Source organism: Melopsittacus undulatus, chromosome 5, assembly GCF_012275295.1.
Source record: "Melopsittacus undulatus isolate bMelUnd1 chromosome 5, bMelUnd1.mat.Z, whole genome shotgun sequence".
NCBI lineage: Eukaryota > Metazoa > Chordata > Aves > Psittaciformes > Psittaculidae > Melopsittacus > Melopsittacus undulatus.
Genome location: NC_047531.1, coordinates 63,076,520 through 63,096,009, shown reverse-complemented (window position 1 = coordinate 63,096,009; position 19,490 = coordinate 63,076,520). Strand labels below are relative to the sequence as shown.

At 42.9% G+C, this 19,490-nt stretch overlaps 1 long non-coding RNA gene across 1 annotated transcript in view; it reads left to right on the top strand.

Moving 5' to 3' along the window:
* Positions 1-251: 251 nt before the first annotated feature.
* Positions 252-19,490, top strand: part of LOC115945678 (uncharacterized) — a 33,164-nt gene continuing 13,925 nt past the window's right edge. Inside the window, exons 1-2 of the long non-coding RNA XR_004079958.1 lie at positions 252-396; positions 1,137-1,290. This is a non-coding gene — a long non-coding RNA (uncharacterized lncRNA). The remainder of the gene's footprint in view (positions 397-1,136; positions 1,291-19,490) is intronic.

Below are 19,490 nucleotides of genomic sequence, written 5' to 3'. Positions count from 1 at the left end.
TGATGGTAAACACTGTGGCAGTTGGGACCACTGATGCTTTGCACATCAAGTATTTAAGAACCCGTCATTTACCGTGAGAGACAAGAAGGGGATTTGGAGAACTCCCTGTCACGCTGCTAGAGCTAAAGGCCCTGATTCTCAGAGTAATGTAGTGTGCAAGTCATGTTGGGGATCTCAGTAGGTTGGAGCTGGATCTTGATATGATTTTGGGTTTGGATTTTTTTTCTGTTATTTCTTTTTTAGATCTTAATAAGCAGTGGAACTGGAAAGGGAAAGTGAAGAAGATAGTTATTTTTTCAGTAACTGCAGTCATCTTGAGTAAAATTGCTATTGTCTCAGTACCATCTTTGGAACACTTGCTGGCAGCTTCCACAACAGATGATGAAGCTCAAATGGGTAAGGAACTGAATTCCACACACCATAAGGGTAAGCACTGCAATGGCAGGTAGCACAGAGAGCATGCTATGCCTCATGTCCCCTTTCAGGCTCCAGGCTCTCTTTGTGAGTAAGCACTCCTTTCACTGCTCATTGCCTTTTTCCCTGTCAAACAAAGGGGAAGAATCTTGAGGCTTTGCAGTGCCATTCCCTGCAAGCATGGTATTCTAAAACAACTTGGGGCAAAGTCTTATAAATGTTGGTGATTAGCGTATGAATTCATCAGTGTTTGAACACAGGCACTTCCCTGGAATATTCTCTACTGTATGTTGGCCTACTCCTTTGTACCTGCACCAGCTTGGCCTGGGAAGAGCAGAAACACTGGAAACGAACAGAGCAAATACAGCAAATTCTATTAAAGCTGGTTGCTGGCATCATGATGCAACTGAGCAGTTACTGCAGGGAAAACAGAACCAATATTGACAAGACTTTGTCTCTGCACTAAACAGTACAATCACAGGAACATCACTGTTTGTTGATCGTGTTGATTTGTCAAACATGGTTTCTTATGGCTCTGTTCTCCAATGTTTCTGTAAGAGGTGTTTAAATTAGCTTAAAGCAGAGGCACAATCACAAATGCTGTCAAGCAAGTTAATGTGATTTGTCATGGGCTTGATGACACATGGACCTTGTCCATTGGTGAGGCTTAGTGCCAGTAAACAGGACTAGCAGTAACAGTTCCTACTTACTTTTTTTCCTAGTCTCTTCAGATTGTTAAACATTCCAAGATGCTTTGGTAGTAGCTGAACATGGCCCTTTCCTCTGCTTCCTTACGTGATGCTGAAGAAATCCCAACAATGGAAAACTGATTTAGTGAAAAGTTAGTCCGTTTGGTCCTGCTTCATGACACTTCTGGTAAGTAGCTCATAGGACAGGCTGAAAATGTGCAAGGGGAAGGTAGGAGCTGTGTGTTTTTCTCTTGGGAAAGGACATTGGTGAAGGGATCGACCTTAGGTAAATTATTCCTGCTCCAGCATGTCTTGCCTTCTCTGTTACGAGAGTTGTCTGTGCAGAAAGGAGCCTACAGTGTTCCTATAGTTCTCAGCACACCTGCGGCTCCCCAGATACTCCAGAGTCACCACAAAATTTTAAGCACAACTTGATTTTCTTTAAATTAATCACGATTATTTCTGGTTTATCTTGAACACTCTAGACTGAGTTTGGCTGTTGGTCAGATTAGAAAAGTATTGTTTTCAGACTTCATAGGGTTTAAGAAGCTTTTGCCTGTGTTTTCCCTAACAGGACTTCAGGCAAGAGTTTAAAAGGGGGAAATGCCTGGAACCCTCTGGTAGTTTTTGCTCTTTCCCACTTGATGGCCAATTGTGTTGAGTTCAAGAACCATTTTGTGTCTTGACATCTAGAGGTCCTTGGTGAGAAGCAGGTCTCTCCACCTGCCAAAGCACAGGTGCAGAAGTGAGGCACAAAACATGCTGCTTAGGGCAGGGCCCTTTCAGGCAATACCCTGCTGGGTCATAAATAATTTTTTCTATCACTCAAGTTTCATAATTTCTCATTCCCAATTGAAATAGAATCATAGAATCAACCAGGTTGGAAAAGACCTTTAAGATCATCAAGTCCAACCATTACCCCAGCACTGCCAAGACCACCACTAAACCATGTCACTGAGGGCCTCATCTGTAGATGAGGTTTGTGAATGCTTTCAGGGACAGTGATTCCACCATTCCCTGGACAGCCTGTTCCAATGTCTGACCACCCTCTCTGCAAAGAAATTGTTCCTCATAGCCAGCCTAAACCTCCCCTGATGTAGCTTGAGGCTGTTATGTCTTGTCTTATCGCTCATTACCTAGAGAAGAGACCGACACCACCTCACTACAACCTCCTTTCAGGTAGTTGTAGAGAGCAGTAAGGTCACCCTGAGCCTTCTCTTCTCCAGACTAAACCCCTCCCATTTCCCTCAGCTGCTTCTCATCAGACTTCTGCTCCAGGCCCTTCACCAGCTTCATGGCCCTTCTCTGGTCCTGCTCCAGCACCTAAATACCTTTCTGTAGTGAGGGGCCCAGAATGGAACACAGGATTTGAGGTGTGCCCTCACCAGTGCCCCAGTACAGGGGGAAAAGGGATGATACACCCATTAGGAGAGTAGGAGCTATAATGAGCAGCATCCCTTGAAACTGTGTCTAAGACAGGAGAGCAATATATAGCAATGTTTTCTCTTTGCTCAGTTTCCATACCTATTTTTGTTTCCTTAAAATGGCTTGGCACCAGCTTATTCACATTAATTTTGGATGCTTGATAGAAATTTGATCTCTTTCTAGTTTATATGTTCACTACCCAATAAAGCAATTAAACCACAGCTGCTATGCAGGAGAGAGTATGAGTCAAATCCTCTTCCCAAGGATTGTTCTTTTATAGATTGCTCTTGTGTCCTATTTGCCTGGCAAGAATTGAATTACACTGAGGAAAAAGACAAGTATTTACTATTTCACTTGGGGATGGAAAAAGCTAGGAATCCTTAAGGTTTCCCAGAAACAGTTCTGGAATTGCTGATAGGGAAAGCAACAGCTATGCTTATTATCCCCCTGCTATTTTCAGCATGTACAGAACCGATCCACAGTCATCTTGCGTGACCTGATGTTGCTCACAGTCTGACTTCAGGACAAGTGCCGCTGGTGTTTTTGCAGAGGTTCAGTCAAGTTGTTCCAGAACTGCATTTTCATGGTTTTTAAATCAAGGAAGATGGCAGTTTGGGCAAAAGCAATGATTTCTGCCATCCTTCTCTGCAGATTCGCACTCTTTGGTTACCCCGTAGCCATCAGACAGCATTCCTCTCAGTGGACTATCTTCCTCATAGACTCCAGCCAGCTTTGGTTGTCTCAGGGGATATGTTGTGCCTGCACTTGCTCTTACCTGCCCTTACCCTTGTCAGCAAAGTGCAAACATGGTCTCTGTGGAAAATGCACTTAGCGTTCCCTGTACAGTGCAAGCTGAAGAGAAAAAGGGCTGAATAGTTCATGAGAGTGAGTTTCTTGCTTCAGTATGCACCAGGCCAAGCAAGGGAGAAACTGGTGTGAGAAAGCAATGGGCTGGGACTACTGAAAGGTGTGTTCATAACAAAATGGTATCAAGGAGCCAGCTTACTACAAGCTCCAGGCTGCTGCAGAATGTGCCCTGTTTTTTGTAATCACACGGAAAACAGGACTGGGGCTCTGGGTAAGTGCCATTTGTAAACAAATTAATACATTCAGGCTGAACAGAAAGAAAAAGTTATCATTTTCCATGGGAGAAGACCCCTCCAAAACCAAGAAAAAAGCAACTCCTGTGAAATGCTGAGGGGTCTGCAAAAAGGCTGGCACCTTATGAAACAGATCTTGCTGATTTTTGTGGGGGTTACAGTAACAAATTCCTTGAGTGCTTTCGAAAAATTTTCTGTAAATAATCTCTTGTCTAATTCCATACAACAAGTGTCTGCCTTCACAAAGACCTGCTCTGGGAGTGGTCTCTTGACAGGATTCATTTTAAGTCAGGAGAATCACAGGACTTGAAGATTTTCAAGATTTTCCAAAACCTGCTTTGAGTACCTATTTAATTGCACTGTTAAAGAACAAACTCATTGTTCATGTTATATATTAATTCATGTAAAATTGATATATTGAATATTTTTTCTCACATTTTCGGAAAGGATTAGGCAGTGGGCATTTGAGTGTCTTGACTGCACAGATGAAACTACATCATACAGGCTTAGTACTTGAGTCTTGATCCTAATTCTACTGATTTTAATAAATAGAATTCATCATTTTGCTTCTGTTATTTCAGAAAAGTCCTGGATAATTCTAAAGGTGAAAACCCCCACAGACTCCTACTGAAATTTGACTTAACCGAAACCTCTTCCTTTGGAAAATACCATAAAGAATGAAGAGCATACAGAAACTAAGCACCAACAAAAGAGCACTCCAAAACTTAACATAGTAGTTTAGAGTAAAAATGTGCCTTTTATGTTTAAAGCATACTCTTAAGTGTTTTGAATTAATTTATCTATGATCTGTTAAATTCTGACTTCCAGTTCTACAGGTTATTTTTTTCACTTACTATTTTTTTACTTTTTTTTCACTAAGTTATTTTTTCACTGAAATTTTTACCATGTCCTTGAACAGGCCAGAGTGTTGTAATTGCCATATAACCAACCTGTTCCCTTCCCCAGTGTCCCAGTATTGTGGCTGTGACAGCGTACAGTGATCAGCTGTAAAAGCAAATGAAAGATTTCACAAGCAGGAAGGGAAAAACAAATCATCTATTTGAACATCTTTTTATTTTAAGTTTCTTCATTGCATTTCCTACTTGACACAAAGGAAACAACCTGCATTTCCCGCTGAAGTAGTCCCAAGCCTGCCCTGAACTGCTTGGGTTACTCTTCTTAGTGGCGGATGAGCTGTCCCTGTCCTGCTGGAGTCGAGCCTGCCCAAGGCGGATCTGGGCAGTTTAAATGCTCCTGAGGGATGAAGCTGCCCCTGTAGGCCCTAAGGTGCAGAAGAGTATGGGGGCACCGAGTAGAGATGAGGTGGCCCTAAGGTATCATGGAGGTGCTGTGTGGGGGTGAGGTGTTGTGGGCTGAGGCCTTTGGTGTGTGAGGAATGACATCCCATGAGCGAGGGCTGCAGGACAAACCAGTAAGTTCAAAGCAAATGTGTTGTCCACAACATGTCTGTAAGAAATGGCTTGAAGCTTTTGCTTGTGCCATTTTTAGAATAAAAGCATTTTAACATTTGTTTCAATGAAAATCCTGAAGAGCTGTTTTTCCTCTGAAGTCTGTTTTTCCAATGCCATGTTTATTTTTGCTTTTAAAGGTGGATAGTATTCATCAAAATGCTGTTTTTCTCTGAAATGTATTCAGCAGATCCAAAACTTTAGGGTAAATGTTGGACTTGATGATCTTAAAAGCCTTTTTCAACCTAGCTGATTCTATGATTCCTGTAATCAAGATGTAAGCCATATAATTTCATTTTGTCAGTCTGCAAGACCAGGGTAAGTCTAAAGACAACTACCATGGTGTGGTTGAAAATGTGCTTTTATGCTTCCCGCTAAATATGGTGTTTCTTGGTTCAGAGGAAAGAAAAAGATCTCCCAGTGCTTTTATTCGTAGAAGGCCGTTTTTATTAAAGTGTTGTCACTGCTTAGCATCCTTGATGGGAAGAGCACATCATGCCTGAGCAGATTTCAGGAATCAGAATCATAGAATGGTTTGGGGTGAAAAAGACCTTAAAATCATAGAATTATAAGAATAGTTAGGGTTGGAAAGGACCTTAAGATCCTCTAGTTCCAACCTCCTGCCGTGGGCAGGGACACCTCACACTAAACCATATCACCCACGGCTTTGTCCAATCTGGCCTTGAACACCACCAGGGATGGAGCATTCACAACCTCCCTGGGCAACCCATTCCAGTACCTCACCACCCTAACAATAAAGAATTTCTTCCTTAGATCCAATCTAAACCTCTGCTGTTTAAGTTTCAACCCGGTACCCCTTGTCCTGTCACTATAGTCCCCAATGAATAGTTCATCACCAGCATCCCTGTAGGCCCCCTTCAGATACTGGAAGGCTGCTATGAGGTCTCCAAGCAGCCTTCTCTTCTCCAGGCTGAACAGCCCCAACTTTCTCAGCCTGTCTTCATGTGGGAGGTGCTCCAGGCCCTTTATCATTATGAAGGGCTTGCAGTACTGTTCCTGTACTGGCAGGGAAGCAGAGACATGAGGAAAAAGATGGCAGCACATTTTTGTACTGAGTTTTGAAGAAAGGAAATAATTGTGGATGTATCAGTTATGTGTCAGTCATACTGTCTGTTTCTGTTTTGAGGCATTCAATTCTAGTGACTGGTGGTAAAGAAGATGAGTGTGTTAGGGAGGCTTGAAGGAAAAAAAAACTTAATGGGGAAAGCAAGGGGAGAAAAAAAAAGCCCTGTCCAAGACAATTTCTGGCAGGCAGTCGGGTTCTTGGTGCAGACAGATTGGCTGATGTTGATTGTTGACAGCTTCTGCAGCTTGCTAATTACAACTGTAAAAAATTCAGGTGAATGACAGTATCTTGAAATTTTAATTTTGCTTTTTTTAATTTTGCAGCTGCAACTGTTAGTTGGCTATAGCCATAATTGATGGACACTGCCAGTTGCTTAGACAGATGGAAATTAATACTTGTGTTACCATTAGAGCTCACTATCACAGTCACGTTTTCATTAGTCTCCTGCACTGAATTGATGTGTACAAGACAGTGTATTCAGAAGAAGCAAACACAACTCCTACCTCCAAACCAGCCATTGGTACCGCATTCTGTGTGTACTCGCTGTCTGTCTGTGCAAGGCTGTGCACCTCTAGATGGTGGGCAAAGACAGTGAGAGTGGATTAAGAAAGAGTCATTGCTCTGGGTTCCTGTGTGTGCTTGAGGCACCTGAGAGCTGGCTTTGTGGTGCCTTCCAGTCACTAGGCTGGCTTTAGGAAGGGACAGCAGGGGTGACAAAGAGGTATCTGTGCTCAATGGTCCCCTGCACAAACTGTATTCAAATAGGGGTAGTTTTCTAGTACTGTTTTCTTAAATCTGATGGATGTGGGAAGCTTTAAAATGTATAGCAGTAGCTCGGATTTTCCCACTGTTGCAAAATGTCCCTCTGCCTTACATGAAAGGGGAAGGGCTGGAACAAGGCAGAATTGTCATGCCTGTTTGCACTGAAGGCATGTGTACCTGGGGAAGATATTTACACGTCTTCCAGCACCAAATGTACCAAGTGTATTACCTCCCAGTAAGGCTGGGAGGGATGAACTGTGGCTCAAGGAGGCTTCCCTGCAATGGCAGCGCTAGAGATGGCTTTCACATACAAGCAGGTTCTGCAAAGTGTTATTCAGTAAGGGTGTTGGTTTCTCTGTATTTCCCCTGGCCTTCACTTGCCACAAAATTTAAAGGCTATGTATTTTTTTGGATCTTGTAAGCAGAGATTCTCTCGGGTCCTAAAGCCTCCATCAGGAAGTAGCAATAGAGTTTTTGGCATTTTTATTTTTCCTTTCTTTCTTTTTCTGTATGTGCACTAAATATTTGAAATGAGCAAGTACTTGTTTTTCTGTGCTTAAATTAATTGAGACTGGGACTGTCAGCTTCTGTCCTGAAAAGTCCCGAGTGTGCAGGTGCAGATGTTACCAAAGCTCAGAAGAGAGAAATACTTGCTTTCCAAGATACTGGAGCTGTCTGTTGAACATAGAGTAGGTCACCTGTTTCCTAGGATGGTGCATTCAAGAACAAGCCCTCTGTTTTTCCTGAGCTTCTGGAAAAGTTTAGATGTTGTTTAACATTACCATAATAATGTGGGAATCTGTGTGTCAGGCTTGTGTCAGAGTTGATGGAAGTTTGTGGCTTAACTTCTTCATTGTCAGAAATGCAGGTACTATCGTCTCTGAGTTTTAGTTACCTGCACATCATGTGAACTTGAATCATGTGGTTGCAAGGGAAATGCCTAGAGGTAGGGTAGGTAAAAGCAGTTAATCTCAAGTAGTACATGGAGAAAGCAGCAGTGGGGTGAGGTTTTCCTGGGTAGAGGTGTGATCTTCTAGGTGGAAGAGGGCTCCTCACCTACAGTGAGGGAGAACTGCAGAAATATTAGTCAAAGAAGTCACTGGCTACTTTTTGACACAGAAACTAAATTAATAAATTCTGAGCCCTCTGAAGCTTGCTTTCAACATTTTGCAGAGCAGTTTGCTTCAAGCTAGTGAGGAAAATCCATCTTCCCTTGGTGCCGAGTGAGAGCAGTGAAGTGGGACTCCCTTCTTCCCTGGAGGCATTTGTGAGCTGTATTTAGAGGTAAACTGACAGAACTGATCACAGCTCAGCTGGAGGTGCAAACATATCTACTTGCTGTTTCGTTGACCTCTTTGGAGGGGAGGCCATGTGCACACAGTCCTCTCTTCCCATCTCTCCCTCTCCTAACCCTGCTCCATGACCAGACTGATGCCTCATCTTAAGATGCACCAGGTCTCACTGGTAGTTCTGACCTGAGAGCTAAAGTGCAGGCAACAGCGTGGGAGCTCTGTGCTGGCCTGGTTAGCAGCGCTGTGTTCGAGGTGTAGTTGTGCACTTTCATGTTGCACAGGAGATGTTCATATGCAAAGGTAAGGTTGTGTTGCCTACTGGTATGCCAATTACTGGATATTAATGGCAGAATAGCATGCATATGCCTAAACTGGGAAGCAGAAGGTTAATAGACGAACAGCACCAGAAGATCCCATTTATCAGTTTCTATTTATCTCTCCTTGGGAGGTGGCAGGTTTACAGTAAATACCTTCTGTCCTCCTAATTTCCAAATGATGGGGATAATGATGGAGAATGGTGAAGTCATTAACTGGGACAGCTTCTGTGCATCACTCTGTCAACCACATCTCTCCAAGACCTGCAATGAGAAGTGATGGGCCCCAGCTGTTCACCAGATTCTCTTCCCTTCCCCCTCCCTGTTCTCAACCCCAATTACAGGCTTAGCAATAAAAAGAGGGGAAAAAAGAACCCCCCAAACCCAAAAGACAAAAGCCAGTCCCTTCCTCCTCCACTGCAGTGATAGGCCAGCCTGCCGTGCACTTTGCATGTGTGTGTGTTTGGGGAGACGGGGGTGGGGGGGGGGGGTGTGTGTGTGGATGTACCAGTCTGGTCCCAGTCAAGTGCAATGGTATCAGTGTCAGGCAAGGGTTCCGGGTGAGGGGAATGGATAACTGAAATTAACACAACATGGAAGCAGATTGTGCTTCTGGGACAGAGGCATTGCTGAGAGTACAGTGGCCAGACTTTGCTTCTAGATGCCACTGCTTTCAGGTGTAAGTTCTGCAAGGCAAAAAGGTGTCCCTGAAACACAAGCCAAGTTACAAATGAAAGTTCACTTAAGTAGATTGTTGCTTTGAAAGGCTTATTTTTCCCTATGATGTTTCTTTGTAGCTGACTTGAGAGTTAAGGGGTTTTCTATTGCTATTTGTTTTGAGTTTGGACAGTGGCTGTGACTTGATGTCTGTTTCCAGAGAGAGGTTTAGCATTTGTAACACTCATGTATTCATTCAGTGAGTACCTGTGATTTATTGCTGGGCTGTTGAAAACACTGCATTTCTGTCTGTGAGAGGTGGGAAAAATCCACCCTACCCCAGGGGCAATGGAGTTTTTCATTACAATGAGAGGGGAAAAACATGTGTGCTTTGTCATATGCTCACAGTATCCTGGTAGATCCTGAGCCTGTGTATAGCTCTTCAGCGAGCTGTCTTTTTTTCTTGCTACAATTCATAAATTAAAGGAGTAGCTTTATATGTATAAAAGCTACTGGCACTTGCTGTGGCGTTGAGTATTGTATAATATGGTGGAGCCACGCAGACCTTTTGCTCCCGATTGTCATCCCGGCCTCCTGCCTTGGTGTGTTTTGAAAAGAGAGGCCTGCCTGAAATACGGATTTCCTCTGCATCCACCATGTGTCAGGCTCATAAAAGAACTCTTGAGCTGTGGGAGCTTCATATCAGAAGGGTTCATTAACTTTCAAATGTTTCAACTGAGAAATTTCAGAGCTCTCAGCAATAGACCAAGGTGGCTAGCTCAGCCAAGAGTGTCTCCTGGCAGTCAGGTACAGATGTGATTGCTAGTCAGAGCACTGTAAGAAACCTAATAGTGTCCCAGGAAGTGTCATACTTGAGCTGGAGAGGCTTAAACGAGATAGCCCAGAGAGACTGTAAATAATTTTTATTAGGTTTTAAGAGATAGGAACACAGAGGAGCCTTTAACTTGTAGAATACTAGGAATTCCGTCTACAAGGTTGCAGAGCCACATATTTATGTGGTTCATTGTGTTAATTTAGCTGTCCTGGAAAATGTGACAGGAGGAAGGAAAACACAGTTGTGGTGAGAGAAAGGACTCTGGTACTGGCCTAATTCTGAGCAGATGATTACTATGTTCTTAAGTGCTTTGAGCCAGGATACATCATGATGCTACAGAGGGATGTTAGTTTCTGGCTAATGTTTCTGGAAATGTGGTATCTGAGCAGAGAGGTAGATTAACAGTGAAAGGTAGGGGAACTTTTGAAAATGTGATGTTAGACAAGGTGGAGAGTGAATGTTCCCTAAACATTTCCTTCTGTATTTTCAAATCCTAGGTGCTACTCTTTGCCATATGGACACACAGAGATGTTTACATTGCTCCAAACTGGTCTGGTGGCTGTGTGTCAGGGAATCTTCTTCCAAGGGCTTAGATTTGGGTTAAACGCCTCTGGTATGTCTGGGCTAATAACTTTATTGTGTATCTTCAGTCATAAATGTTTAGGCCAGGAAAAGTGGAGTTTGATTTCATGTGTAATAAAGTAGGTTACTCTCATCAGCTTTACACTGACTGTGCTCAAGGACTGGCATTTGACCAATCTGTTCTGCAGCTTTGGATTAGATGTGTGAGGAGGTGCCAGTTCACTGGGATTCCAGAACATACTGGAGGGTGGGGGCGTAGAGTGTATTTTATGATGGTTTTGCAGTGTTATTGCTCTTGTTGGGGTGCTCTTCAGTTAGCTGGCCTTGCCTAGGTTCTTGTGCAGACAAGCTAGGTAGAACTTAACAAGCAAAACAAAGTTTTGGATTTCAGCCCTCCTGTGTTGTCTTGGTTTCCACAAGAGCTCCTAGCTGGAAATTAGAATATGCCTCATTGTTAATGTCTCAACTTGCTGTAATGTGTGGCTGTTGCGTGTCCTGTGGTACCAATACAGGAGCATTAGCTATTCCTGTGGCTAGCCTCTTGGATTTGACACCTTGAGTATGACACAAATCAGGCTAAACAGAACATGCAATATTAAACATCTGTTGACTTCTAAATAGGGAAAATGGTATTAGTCACTCTAAGCAATCTGTATGATAATTTCAGGAAAACATGAGGTGACTGTTCTCTCAGTGGAAGAAATAGCTGATGGATTTTTTAATGTACATAAACTAGTGGTAGGAAAGACGTAAGAGCCTAGTACAGAAGGAAGTTCTACTTCCCTGAGAAATGTTTGATAGAATCATAGAGTGGTTTGAGTTGGAAAGGACCTTAAGATCATCTACTCCCAAGTGTCCTGCCATGGGTAGGGATGCCTCACTCTAGATCATGTCGCCCAAACCTGGCCTTGAACACTACCAAGGATAGAACATCTACTACATTTCCTACTTCTTTGGGCAACCTTGATGGGGAAAATAAAGGCAAGGCTAACTGTCTACTGCTGAGCATTTGTTTAGGTAGGACAATATCTTCAGCTCCAAATCATGGGGAAGATGGATGTTGTTACAGATAATGCTGGTCAAGTGAAAGAAATGTCACTGGAGCATTGTAATGTCTATCCAAAATAATTTTTTCAATTATGTGTAACATACAGCAGTGGATGACTTAAAAAATTATCCTAGCTGACAGCACAAAGGCAGCAAAATCTTATATTAGAGTCCATTTTTTTAGGTGCAGAGTGTACACATTAACCATCTAACTATAGATTATTTGGAGAAGACAGAAGTGACTTCACAGTGAGTATTTAGCACTTGTTTCAACTTGTCTAACTACTTGTGTTCCAGTACTGGCTATTGAACACAGTCACAGCTTTCAGAGTGAGGTGAAGCAGTGCGTATCTGCAAAACATTATGGATGAATCTAATGCCTCACATTGATTTAAGTGAACTCTGGCTTCCAGAAGCTTTGTCAAAAAGGAAGCTATTTCCTTGAATAATTTTCCTTGAATAATTAAATTTTGAATATCTCTGCCAGGTGAGGTATTTGAGTTTGGGTTCAGTAGGATGTATGTGCTGTAACTGGTAATGCTTACTGGATGTGCTCTGCTCAAGTATGGGAGAATTCAACCTGCTCCAGTGTCTCACCACACTCAGTGAAGAATTTTTTTCCTAATATCTAATCTAAATCTTCCCTCTGTCAGTTTAAAGTCATTCCCACTTTTCCTGTCACTACAATCTTTGGTAAAAGTCCCTCTCCAGATTTCTGATAGGTCCCCTTTAGGTACTGGAAGCTGCTATGGGGTCTCCCCAGAGAAAATAACAATGTGACTTGGCTGTGTTTTAGCAGGTCCACACAAGTTGGTGACAGACTTGGGAGCAGAGCCTTCCTGTGTCCGAAGATCACATTTTGTTTGAACTGTGTTGTTACTTTGCAGTGTTCTTAGTGAGTTACAGAATCTGTCAAAATTCTGTAGATTATTTGAACCCATGGACTGCTACAAAGGATTCAGTTCCTTTAGGTAAAGCTGACAGTACTGAGAAGTAATGCCTTTTATGCTTGAAGTCAATAGAGTCTGTTTAAAGAAGAGGTGGCTAGGTATCCAGTATATACCACTGACTGTTGTAGCTCAGAAGGGGTGTCAGATGCTGCGTTTACCATGGCAGTAGTGTGTGTAAAGGAAATTCGTAGAGCTTCTTTGAGATTCTAAGGATCCTGGGCTTCTACCACATGTCTCTTCCAGAAGAGTGCTGTTGTGATCAAAGAAGTTCTTTACTGTGAGGGTGCTGAGGCACTGGCACAGGTTCCCCCAAGAAGTGGTGAATGCTCCATCCCTGGCAGTGTTCAAGGCCAGGGTGAACAGAACCTTGGGAGACATGGTCTAGTGTCAGGTGTCCCTGCCCATGGCAGGGGGTCAGAACTGAATGATCTTAAGGTTCTTTCCAATCTAAACCATTCTGTGATTTTATGATTTGTTTTGGTATAAAGGAATGTCCCACTTGCTGATCTCAGAAACCACACAGTGTGAACCCTTCTCCTGCTGCCTGTTATGCTGACTGCTAAAAATCCTTAACATTAAGTACGCAGTAATGACCTCAGCTTTCACCCAGAATGGTATTTTATTTGCACTTGCTTCTATTGCTATATTTTCATTACTGTGTACATATTTTCCTTTCCTTCTTTGCTCCTGTTAACAAAGGAAACATGCGCGGTTCTATCGTGCTACCATTTTATTTCAGATAAACCATCTGTGATACAGACCTCAAAGCCAGAAGCTCTGGCCACAATGTTCTGTAGACTGTACATACAGCATTTCGGGGGTAACTGCTGTAAAAAATGAGCAGCACTGTGGTGCAGAGTTCTGCCTTCCCATTCCAAGGCTTCTGTCTTACTCGCATCATGTAGCAAGCATGTAACATGCAGTTCAATGGCAGTTGCTTTGCCTGGCTACACAGGCTAAATGTAAGAGCATTTCTGTCACTTTTGCTGTTCTGGCCACTGCTCTTAATCAAAGAGCTGGAAGGAAAGCTCTCATTAGAGAGGCTTTCTCTCAGTTGTTCAAAAGCCTCCACTTGGCTAATAGAGGTTTTAGAGAGCTCTTGCTTCTGGTTAGGGTTGCTCTACTTGACCTGATCTAGGCCTGAGGCAGAATGGAGAAAGGGCAGGCTTAAAATAAATTATGTCTGAGTAAACACAATTGCTAGAGATGTGCAGGATTTTGTTCTGTAAGGCGGCTTAGTAAGAGAGTAAAGAGTTGTCCTGCTATAGCAAAAAACTGCTGGTACACATGTGACGGAGGAGATTGTTGCCAACTTACACGTGAAAGAGGGAGTCTATGGAATGAATTAGTGTTTTCCTGTCTGTTGCTTGCATGTCCAGCAGTCAGAGCCCAGGCGTTGTGCTATTGGGGGTGGAACAAATGGGAGTTCAAGGCAAGCTATGTGGCAGAGCCTGTATGGGGTCTGAATGGAGGAATCAGGTAGTTGAAATGCCAGGTAGCTGATCCTGGTGCTTAGGCAGCAAGGCTCACTGCAGGCTGAGCAGTCTTTACAACTGGAAGCAGTGTGTTTGTGGTCCTCATTTTCTGTAGAAAAGGAAAGGTACCAGCCTCTGAGTGCCTAGAATAATGTAAGAAGCTGCCTAGAGAAGGGATGCGATGAATTCAGGTCACCTACTGAATAGTGTAAAGATGGAATCCAGATCCAAATGGAGATGGAGCAAAGGAGGTAGGGGGAGAGTCAGTGGGGTGTTGATCAGGTGTTTGCTGAATTCCCATATAGCATTCCAGTTGGGCAGGCTTTCTCAGACCTATCACAGTAGGTCTGTCCTGTCAGGAGTCAGCATAGAGATGAAGGGACGGATCAAGAAAGGAGACAGAGTATAAGCAGTGTACATGATCTCCCCCAGGGGACATGTTAAATTTAAGTTTCTTTGTTAATAGTTTCATAGCATATTAGTGGCTGACCTTGCAGTGAGGATATATAAGTACTTTCCACCTCTCCCTTTTCCTTGCTTTTTGCTTTTTATCTTATTGCAGAGCAATAAAGATGCCTGGCTCCAGAGAGCTTCTATAGGAATTAAATTCTTAAGACACAGCATTGCTCTGTGGAGAGAGATGGAGGAAGTTATGAGGACAGGAATGGGAAGGAGGTTTGTCAGAAATAATTTTAGGATTAATCAGAGCAGGATGGGAGGAAGGGGTACTCCTGAACAGAGTATGCTTTTTTCAGGAGACGATGTACACCATCAAAATCAGAGTGCTTGGAACCCATAGTGCTGGGAGCTCGATGCTGTATTGGCCCCTGCTCGGGGATGCTACTTTTGCACAGAAAGAAATGAAGAACTAATGTACACAGTCCTATGTACACAGTCAAGGAGGGCTGCAGGCTCCATCTGTTTAGGGGAGGGGCTCTCCCCACTGGGTAGCAGGAATGGGACTGAAACTTGAGTTTCTCTATGCTCTAAATGGAGCTATAAATGCAGCAATGAAGGGAATAGCTCTCTTGGGGATTCTCTTGATCATGTTGTGTCTGCTTTGGTTTAGACTTGTGTCTATTACCAGTGGTTCCATGTGGGATGCTCCCAGTTGAGGAATCTGAGGCTTTGCAAAAGAGGGTAACAGAAGGGTTATAGAAAAATAATAATTTATGACCTGTAGGCCACCACCAAAGGGAAAACTTATTTTCAGCTCCTCCAAGGCACAAGCTGAATCTTCACCAGGCTAATTGCAATTTGGTGTCCTTTCTGAACATAGGCCAAGGACAAGAGTCCCAGTGGTGCCTTTAGTCACACCATGTGCCTTAAACACTGTGCTGATGGCAGATGCCTGGGTGAGGAACTCAGGATTACTGTGAGAAGATGCAGGTGGGAACCATCTAGGGTAGCTGCCTTACCAATGTTTGGCCAGCATCTTCCAATGCCACAGTGGCTTCCAAGTGTAGAACTGTGTCTAAGGATGAGGGTTTTTCTGTCCTGTGTCTGCTGTCCGTCTTTTTTGTGTTGAGGGGACAGGGACCTTTGTTTGAATGGCAGAGAATCTTTAGCCAAGCTGTCTGCATTGATATACACAGATGACTTTATGTGCTGGAGATGGAAGGTGTGGTTGAGCAGGGAGGGGCAGCTATCAAGGTCTCTAGGGAGCAAAACACAGGTTTGCTGATAGGTTTGATTGAGTGAGTGATGGCTTGTCACACATGAGAGACGTCTGTATGAGCGCTTGGAAGAGAAACCCACTGGGAGTTGTTAAACTCAAAAAAGCCATCCTGAGCTCAAGAAGTCCCTGAGCTACAAGTTCTTAAGGACTGGGAGCGTGTTCTGAGTAAGTGTCCCCATGTGCCTGCTTTATTCCTGTACCTTTGCAAGGTGTCTGCCTCTGGCCTCTGTGACAGCATGCTGGGCTAGGTGGTTCTTTGGTGTGAGCCACAGCAGATGTTCTGCTGGAAAAAACTACTGTGGAGATGATTTAAGACTAAAAGAGCCCTGAATGCTTACAAAATGCATCTGTAGCTTCTTAATGACTTAGCTAAATTTTACTGGTTGTTGAAAGAAATCAGAGAAAGCTATGGGTCTGGGGGGAGGTTTGGGGGTGTGTGGGGGGGGGAGATCACGAAATGGATGTATCATAAGGTTTTTTCTGAATTGATGAAATGCTAATGTGTTGTTAAATGACAGCCTGTGGCTTTGTGGTACTGATTGCAGGGTGCTAAGGTCAGGAACCTAGGTGGCAAAATAAGCTCTGTGCTCAGCTGAGGAAGGAGAGCTGCCTCAGGTGTAAGACAAGAATGTTGCTGTTGTGCTGTCAATTGCTATGTTATTTCTTACTGTCCTGGGTTCAGCTGTAAAGTTATTTTTTTCCCTTCTTAGCTAGTGCAGTGCTGTGTTTTTTACTTTAGTCTGAGAACAATGCTGGTAACACACCCATGTTTTCAGTTGTTGCTAAGTAATGCTTACCCTGATTAAGGACTTTTCAGTCTCATGCTCTGGTATTCAGGACAAGGGTTAAGAGCAATCAGCTAATGCTAAAATTTACCTTTTGGCATTTAAGTGAGTGTATGCTGCTGTAAATAACTATGTATACTCAAAGAGACTATGTCTATTAAATTATGGAAAGGTTAAAGAGGAAACAGAACAGGGTTGTGCAGAGGTAACAGAATGTGGAAAATAACTAATAAAGTGGCAAAAAAACGGGTTGTCTAAATGTCATCTGTGCTTAATTAGTGTTGTAGTCTACTGGACTGTGGTTAAGTATAGTGTGTCAGGAAGGAGACAAACTCTTAGTCCAAGATGGAAAAGAGAGCTTTTACTTCAAGACATTCTCAATACAGAACAGCACTTCAGAAGCTCTAGCTTGTAGATACTCTAGAGGCTCCTAGAGACCCCAGTTGTGAGATTCAGGGTAATAATGAAGATCCTGATCCATGTCAAGGTCTGCAGTTATTTTTCTGTAGGGCAGGATTCAGTCCTCTTGTATCTAAAGTTACTTAGATGGGGGAAGGAAAGGTAGGGATCAAAACCATGAGCTGTATGTGAATAATGCCCCATCCTGCTGGCACGTTGGTTTCTGTTCAGCTCACAGGGTTGGCACAGGTTGCTTTGGCTTGAGTGGTTTTACCTGGCCTGGGCTCTTTGAGGTAAAGCAACCAGACTGGAGCAGAGTCTGCTGTTGGTCATGAGTTTCCAACTCACTGCTTTTGCCTTTATTGCTCTATGCAGCTAATTTTGCAGTCACCCCATTACACATCTTCATAAATGAAGCTACTGCTGAGGTCAGAGGGCAGAAGCTCATGTGCAAATGAACATTCCACACATCCTCGTTATGTTACACATCCTCGGACCTTTGAGATCAACTCTAACAAGCATAATGCAAACAGTGCTTTAGTTTGTCACATGCCACTGGGAAATTAAATGTCTTCCAAGCACTTGTCACTTAAAATTTGCAGTGACATTTACCGCATTTGACAAAACGTAAGAAAAAGAGGTTCCAATTAACCAGAACATCAAACACTGTAGATGGTGCAGTTTATTTTGGAGGCATGATATTCAGAAAGGTCAGTCTCAGGCAGCTAACCTTGGCCCTGTGTACTGTTTGCTGTGGCTAATGAGCACTTAGCTCAGTTACATGATGAGTAAATCCTTGTTGTGCAGTTAATGTATGTATGTGGTGAAACTGGCTTTGCCCTGTAGAGGTGCTGTGTGAAAACTCTGTAATGTGCTAGAGCCAGGTGGCTTTTATAGAGACTGTTGAATAGAAGGGTCAGAGTTCAGCACTGTAAAAAGCTGTGTAAGTTAAACTGGGAATACTGCTTTTTCAATGCAAGCTACGAAGAGTTACGTAGGCCCTAATAATCATTGGAATATCAGTGCTTGTCCTCCCCAGTGCAGCAATGTAAGAGGTAGTACTGTAAAAGATAGATTAGGAATTATCTAGCTGGTAGGTGATGCTTAAAATAGCTTACTATTTTTTGTATATGCTTAATAAAGTAAAAATAAAGTGTTTATTGCAATAGTATAATACTGTGTAAAGCTCCTTTAGCAGCTATATGCAGGATACATGTGTGATTTAAAAATCAAAACTGCACTGAGGTTTGGGTGTAGTAGAAGGAATTTCACTTTTGCAAATGCGAGCAACAAAAAAATGGGATGAAGGCAATGGTAAGAGCCAGGAGGATCTTCACAAAAGAAGTTCACGTGTTTTTACACATCTTTTAAAACATTTCTTTTTTTCTATGTCCTAACAAACCCATGTTTTTACCTTGTGCTATAAAGATTTTTAGATGTGCTGTAGCCCAGTTCTGTTCTTCTGGTTTAAGTAACAGATGACAGGGCAGTGATGCTGCAAATGACAGCTCTTTGAGCTGTTAACTCTTAATACTATTTGGGTATCTGAATGCTTCTGTTCTTAGCAACTTCTTGGGAGTGCTCATTTGAGCACAAATGACAGAAAATTCAATGTGCTGCTGGGATAGTTCTAAACTTTACTTCTTTAAGAATTAAAGATAAACCCATATTTTGCTTTTAATACTGTAATTTTTTTCCTTCTTTGAACTTGTCTCCCTGTAGGAATGGTTTCAGAGGGATGATCAGTGCTTTAAAGTTGGGTGCTTGTGATCTACTGTGCTGCAGGCTAGGCAGGATTCTACCCAGTCTGCTTTCCATTGGGCTGTGCTTGATTCCATGGATTGGTGGGAGAGAAGGAGCAGTGACAGTAAGAGAGAAAGCTTGTGCTGATTTAAGTTTGGTGAGAGTTTGATCACTGGCCAGAGCAAGAGTAAGATAGTTGTCTTCAGTCTATGGGACAAAAAAAGATCAAGAACTTGGAATGGGGGAGCCTAATATTGTCAGGCTTTTAGCTAAAACAGACTTCCTGGGTCACAGTGTAAAAGAAATAATTTCTTGAAATAAACAGAGGTCTCTTCATACTGAAGTCATAGCAACAAAATGACCTCACACTGCAACTTTACTCTCCCTTCCTTGTACTTGTTGCTTCAGTTTCCTACAATATGTTATTCTTGTTGTTTGGAATCATGGGGAGGAGGGAGAGAGGGGAAACCAACCTGTGTAAAAATTAGCTTTGAGTTATTCCATCTGTGGACTCTTAATTTTGTCATGAAAACAGAGAAGCCTGGCAGGAAGCTAGCTTTTGACTGGCTTCATGTATCCTCTTGTCTGGAGCTGGGTAAGAAAGTGTGGCATTTAGAATGAAAGCAAAAGCTTCATTTCTGGAACTCTGAGTGTTTGCCCAGTTCTTTGACCATCTGTTTTTGTTGACAACCACCTCTTTGTGTTGTGCCAAAGTTATTTTGGCTTTTAGAATCTGTATATGCATGTGTGTATGTGTGTACATGGTGGTGTGGTTGTGTGTGGCTGC